Source organism: Barbus barbus (genome assembly GCF_936440315.1).
Source record: "Barbus barbus genome assembly, chromosome: 16".
NCBI classification, from domain to species: Eukaryota; Metazoa; Chordata; class Actinopteri; order Cypriniformes; family Cyprinidae; genus Barbus; species Barbus barbus.
Window position 1 is genome coordinate 331,071 of NC_136744.1, and position 7,188 is coordinate 338,258.

A 7,188-nucleotide genomic window follows, 5' to 3' on the forward strand; every position below is an offset into this window, starting at 1 on the left:
GGCATATTGACAGCATCCAAACATAAACATATTTAGAGATGTCGAAATGTAAAATATATACAATATCTTTTTATATTGTAAATATATTCAATTTAATTTCTACCATATCATTACTTTTCAACAATATTAAAGACACAACAGGCAGAAAATGTACAGTGACAATAATTTTAGTTACAATGTACATTTATGTAGATAATCCCTCTCCTATCTCTAACCTTAACAATTTCTTTAAAATACAGTACAAACAAAAACATGACAGACAGACAAGTGTAATCACAAAAATTAGCAGCAGCACTGAGGCCACCAGATTTGTCACCAGACTTGGAAGCATTGAGACCACTGGACTTGTGACCTCTGGGACGACTGGACTTGGGAGACCTGAGACTTCTGGACATGGGTCCACCAGACTTGGAAGCACTGAGACCACTGGACTTGAAAGTGCTGAGGTCACCGGACATGGGAGTGCTGAAACCACTAGATGTGGGACCACCAGGTTTGGAAGCACTAAGACCAACACACTTGGAAGTGCTGAGACCACAGGACTTGTGACTTCTGGGACCACCGAACATAGGAGACATGAGATTTCCAGACTTGGGTCCACCAGACTAGGAAGCACTGAGACCACTGTACTTGGAAGTGCTAAGATCACCGGTCATGGGAGTGCTGAGACCATCAGACATGGGACCACCAGTTTTGGAAGCACTGAGACCACCACACTTGGAAGTGCTGAGACCACTGGGCTTGTGATTTCTGGGACCTCTGGACTTGGGTCCAGACCACTATACTTGGAAGCCCTGAGATCACCAGTCGTGGGACTAACAGGTTTGGAAACTGGACTGGAAACGCTGAGATCACCTGACTTGTGAGACTTGAAACCACCGGACATGGGATTGCTGAGACAACCATACTTGGGACGACCAGGTTTGGAAGCGTTGAGACCACCAAACTTGGAAACATTGAGACTACTGTTCTTGTGAGACTTGAGACCACCAGGATTGGGACCACCAGGTTTGGAAATGCTAACACCACCAGACTATGAACCATCAGACTAGACTGATGAGTAGGGTCTTCTCACTATGTCTGAAATGCTCTGCAGGAGTAGCAGGCTGATATATGGGACTTTGAGCCAAGACATTATGACCAGTGATCAACTAACAGGGCCACATAATAAGGTCTGGGTAGATCGGATGGTAAGTGTGGTGGATTTTTATTAGTCGAAAGATGAATTAATCAAGTATAATTAAGGTTAAGTTAGCCATTTATATATCAAATTATTCTTCCATTATAATCATATGCCTGTGTGTGTCAGAGGCCAGCATGAATGTAAAGTGCAGACCCTCAAAATAGGCAACAGCTGTAAAAGTGCAAGAGGGGCTGCTTTCCCTTCTATATACATGTAAAGAAAACGCAGCCTAAAGAGGTGAAACCATATATGAAATGTATTGAACACGCCTAGAAGAAAGACTATTTAAAGAGAACGCAGAATACATTTGGGAGAACTTTTCTGCAGAAGACTTCTCTGCTTTATTTTCTTGTTTTAATAAAGTCTATTTTCTGGCATCGAAACCCCAAGACTTTGAAAGTGATTCTTCATAAAATAGGCGGAAGCCACCACATAAGCTAACCATCAGCTCTCTGTCACGACAATGAGGAGGAAGCAAAGATGCAAGTGATAATTATATATTTATTTGTCAGAGGACACAAACTGAGCAAAGTCTCTCGGGTGGGCGCAGGTTCGAGTCTTGGGCCGGCAGGGATTGTAGGTGGGGGGAGTGAATGTCCAGCGCTCTCTCCACCCTCGATACCACGACTGAGGTGCCCTTGAGCAAGGCACCGAACCCCCAACTGCTCCCCGGGCGCCGCAGCATAGATGGCTGCCCACTGCTCCGGGTGTGTGTTCACAGTGTGTGTGTGTGTGCACGCTGGATGGGTTAAATGCAGAGCACGAATTCCGAGTATGTGTCACCATACTTGGCATTATGTCACTTCACTTTCACTTTCACTTTAATATCATTGCTGTCTATGGAGGGTCAGAGAGCTCTCAGAATTGATCAAAAATATCTTAATTTATGTTCCGAAGATGAACGGAGGTCTCACGGGTTTGGAATGACATGAGGGTGAGTAATTACTGACAGAATTTTCATTTTTGAAAATTGAACTATCCCTTTAAATGGGGCGTTTTCCCCCACTCTACCCTACATAAAGGTGGTGCTGTGTGGATTGAAATGCTTGTATTTTCTTGTTGGATACAGTTTACCTCAAGATTTCAGTTTACATGGAGCCCTTTAATCCGGTATCAAAAAGCATCACATTTATGTTCACATTTCACATATAAAGGTGTACGTTTTGTGTGTCGAATTCAAATGTTTCAGGCGACTTGTGGTGGTTATCACTTCAATAGCAGCGAAAGCGTTAGGTTAGTTCGTCAGCGCTGAGTCTTATCTTGGTCTAAGACTAAGAGGACTCATGATTTTGTTTCAAGACCGGTCAAGACCACAACTGTGGGGATATCACTAAATTGCCAATGCATTGTCAGATTTATTTAGAATCATATAATATGACTGGATGTAAAACTTCCTGCTTCAAATGGAATCAATAACTAACTAAATAACAATAATAAATCATTTGATTTATGCCAGTGTATCTCTTTTTTTTTTTTTTTTTTTTACTTCAAGGCCCACTATTTTCCACAACAATATTTGAAGCCCATTCCAAAATATTTTGAAGCTTAGCATTTTTCATTATAAAAAATAACCATATACTAAGAAATATCTTGTTTTTGTTGTTTTAGCTCATTTTAATGCTTGCTTTGTCTTATTTTTAAATCATTTTAAGTTATCTTGAGGCCCCCTTGGAAGTTTGTTGAGGCCCCCTGGCTGAGAACCACTGATATATACTGTTATGCCAGGTCAGAAATTAATGAGTTATTGTGTGTACATACTGACATACTTGTACTTACCGGTATGAGATCTGTGTTTTATATAATAGCCTGAAATATTGTAATTAAGCAATATCACAACAGCATAAGAGCTGTTTTCACAAATTTGATATTGCTTTTATACAAATATTCAACAAACAAAAGCTTTTTTTTTTTTTATATTATTCTCAACATTATTTATGCAGTTGTTATTGAACCAATTCAGATGCAGCCTCTGCAGTGCAAAGATGAGTTTTGTTGTTAGTGATTTGATTGGTAGAAACTCTATATAGTGCCTTTGTCAGTCATGTATCGTGTGAGTCGTGTGTTTCCCTCTTGTGTCCTTATTTGGTTTGTTTCCTGTCCTCGTTTAATGTTATTATTATTTTATTAGTTTCAGCTGTGTTTTAGTTATTGTCTATAATTAACCTGTGTATTTAAGTTCCTGTCTGTTGAGTTAGTTTTTGTCTGGTCTACTTGTTACTTTCGGTCGAGTTCAGTCTTTTCTTCGGTTCAAGGAGCCTCGACTTCAACTTTTCTGCTTTCAGTTGAATTTCTTCGTTCCTGGCTCAGAAAAGATCGCGCGCTGATGGCTGCTTGGTAGGTTGTTGTCACGAGAATACTCTTCAGTGGTTGGTTGGCTTCGTTCTAACTTGGTGACGCTCTCAGGAAGTCGTTTCAGTTCTTTGGCTTCAGATGTTAGTTTCTCTCAAAGTTTAACTGAGTCTTGATCTCAGTTGCAATGCTCGGCCGTGATGTTAGTGGCAAGAAGCGCTTTGCAGCGCATGAGCAAACGAGAGACGAGTGAGTTGAGCTTAAGCTTCTCTTTTCAGTTTCCAACAACAACAGATAAAGTTGGGCATCTGTTTTAACGGGCCGATTTGGGATCTGACCATGGGCGCCTGACCCAATCGGATTCTTCCTGTGGGGCGTTTGATCCAATCGCAAGTGTTTCTGTAGGGCGGAGCTCTGCCCCACACAGCCTTTTGTTTTTCTATGCATACATTGTGCGTTCAGTTATTTTATCACATTAAGAACTTAGCGATAGCAGATTTCTATTCATATTATGATCATACCTTGCAAAGAAAAGATCATTTTCATTCACATATTATTACTCGTGAAATCTGCTTTTATCTGAAACCAAACACCTACGTTTTTGATATGCACAAAAATAAAATATATCCTTTGTATTCATTACGCGGTTAAAGCCATAGATGAAACAATCCTTAATTCTCAATAACCACATCAATCATGTGAAAGTGAACAACTAGTGATCAGGAATATTATGCCTCAAAAGATTACAACAATATCATAAGTTCAATAACACAGCAAGTCTTTTAAATGACCTGAGAATATATTGTAGATACTGTCTGGAATATATTGCTTTAATAGCAGAAACAAGTATAATTTGTCCTTTTTTTTTTTAAATACTTGAGCAAGGCGTTTTGCTCTGCGTCTGTTAGGGAGCAAAAACGGCGTAATCCTGGAATGTGCTGATAACGCAAGGTCATAATGTCAGTTCTTTTGTGGAGATCTGGGAATTGTCTTAGTCCTGAGTCGGCTGTGAAAACTTCTTCTTCCAGATATTTTTCATGAATTACTGCAAACTTAATGGAGGGAGATTAGGGAATATGTGGCGGGTCTGTGGCGCCACTTCTTCCAGACGCCGAAGTCTTTTGCCCTGTTTGAATTTATTTATGATAAATCGATCACAAACGGTGAAGGTGCTCTTCTTTAATGACATCCAGATGTTCTTCCCAAATATATTCTGGGTTTTAGGGGTCTCCTGGGACCAGAGGATTTATGGCAGGAGAGCGGGGAGTGGAAGCTTTGATTCTAACTTCAAGAATGTGTTGAAGTTAGGTGTGTGTGCATGTTGTGTTTTGACTCAAGCACTACACTGGTCTACTCATTACTCCCGGTGTTCCTGTGTATCTGCCCTGCCTTGTTTGAATTAAAGACTGTTATTTTGAGTTTATCCTCTCGTGTTCCTCCCTGCTGTGTGCACCGTGACAGCCTTATTCTAATTTCATTTAAAGAAAAAAATAAGACATCTCAAGTAGTAAATGTGGATCTTTTAGATGAATTTGAGTAGTGCCAGTCTGGGCTTGGTCTTGCCCTGGTCTTATCTTGGTCTCAACACATGTTGGTCTTGGTCTTGGATTACCCTGCTGAAAGAAAACCCATCATATTCTGGCAAGGTATGTTTTGAAGCATGACATCTTATTTGAGCTGGTTTAAAGTGGTCATGTGCTGGTCCTAAGATGGTTAGCTCCTGCTCAGGAACAGCTCATCACCAGCTTAAACCAGCTGCCATGCTTTAAAACATACCTAACCAGCATACGCTGTTTTTATCAACATGGTAGGTGGTCTTGACTACAACACTAAGAAGCACGGTTTCACTACATGGCTATTGGTGTTTGTTTTCCATGCACTCCAGTAAAGCTGAGGCGATTAAATGATACCTACAACTCTAGATTAAATGAGTTAAAAAAAAAAAAAAAACATTTGTCTCCCAGCTTTTTGAGAAAAATACCACAGACACTTGACAAGGATGAATCAATCAATCTAGGACTACTTTTTCTTTCCTCCACAACCAATCACGGGCCCCCTCATTGCTCGAGCCCTGGGGCTTCAGCCGTTTTGTTAATCCAGCCCTGCTTGGAGATTCGTATTTTGTAAATGTTTAAAATTATGCTTTTTTTCATGCATACAAAGCACTCACGTTACTTAGTAAAATTGAGGTTAAAACCCCTGAAGTCAGCCTCTGGATTACTTTAAATTATGTCTTCACTACCTTTCTGGGCCTTAAAAGTTCTAGTTGCATAGGCTGTCTATGGAGTGACAGATAGCTCTCAGATTTCATCAAAAAGATCTTCATTTGTGTTCTGAAGATGAAACATAAAGAGGTTAGAGTTAAGAATTAGAGGTTAGAATAAATTTTTGGGTGAAGTAACCCTTTAAATTCTTCTTTCTTCATCATACAAACTGATTATATCGCTTCAAAAGACTAATCCACATTTCATCCACTGGATTATTTTACCTGTAAAGCATTGTTTTATATGTAATTTCAGTTAAGATTTTTAAAACACTTGCAGTTTTGCCCTTCAATGGCTACTTGAAATTATACATTCTCTTCTACCTATACAACGGTTCCATATGACTAAAATAAGAATAAATTTAAATCTGGCATTTCTCTGTACAGACTGTGATCATCATTTACCCTCGATCAGTTTTGATTCGGCTTCAACAGGGGCAGGATCTTTTAGTACTGCCCTCAACCTGAGGAGCTGAGGAGAGAAGAAGATCAGAATGAAAAGCTTATAATAATATTTGTTATACAAGAAGACTTTATAATGTTGAAAAATCAATTTTGTGATTTAAGTTTTTATTTATATTTGAAAAGGCAAATTTTACAGCTTAATTTCAGCATTAACCTGTTACCATGCTTGTTTTTTTCCTCTAACTGTTCAGCCACATGGTTCTGGTTCATCTTCCTCAGGATCTCCACAGTGATCTTCACAGCTTCTTCTGGTCCAAAACGCTTCATCATCAGATCCACTGTGTCGGGAGCGTCTGCCTTCTCCAGAGCAGCACTGGAAAGACAATAATGATTCTTTAAGTGCTGTTTAAACTCTTCAGTTTGTCTGTGTCCAGATCGTCCAGAAGATGTTCTGAAATGTACGCCATCCTCATTCACTGACTCACTTCTGCAAGACAAGAAGATACAGAAGGTCATCATCTAATTTGTGTTCAACAGCTATAATTACTCTGAAAAGATTTAATAATGTGAACTTCAAATCTGGATAGATCAGTACTTTATGTAGTATCTACTAACTTACCATTAATAATGAGGACGTCTTCAGAAAAAGCTTCTTTTTTTTTTTTTTTTTTTTTTTTTTAACTTAGCAAATCCAGAACAGAAAAAAACAATAAAACCAGTTTTTGAAGAGACATATGTCACACTCTGCTACTGTGTTGGAGACGAAGGAAATTCACATTCAACTGTCTTTATTAATAAAAATGAGACACGGGATGGCAGACCTCCAGAGCGGTGCCCGTTCAAGGACCCATGGCGGATCAGGCAGATCTGGGTGCCATGGCGGTGCAGGGAGCTCAAGAGGCCATGGGGGTGCAGGGAGCTCGGGAGGCCATGGCGGGTCAGGAAACTCGGGAGGCCATGGCAGAGCAGCCTCCATGGCCTTGGCCTCGGCCCGGCCACTACAGCCGGAACCCCCCCCCCAAAAAAAATCATTGGAGAAACTTACGGG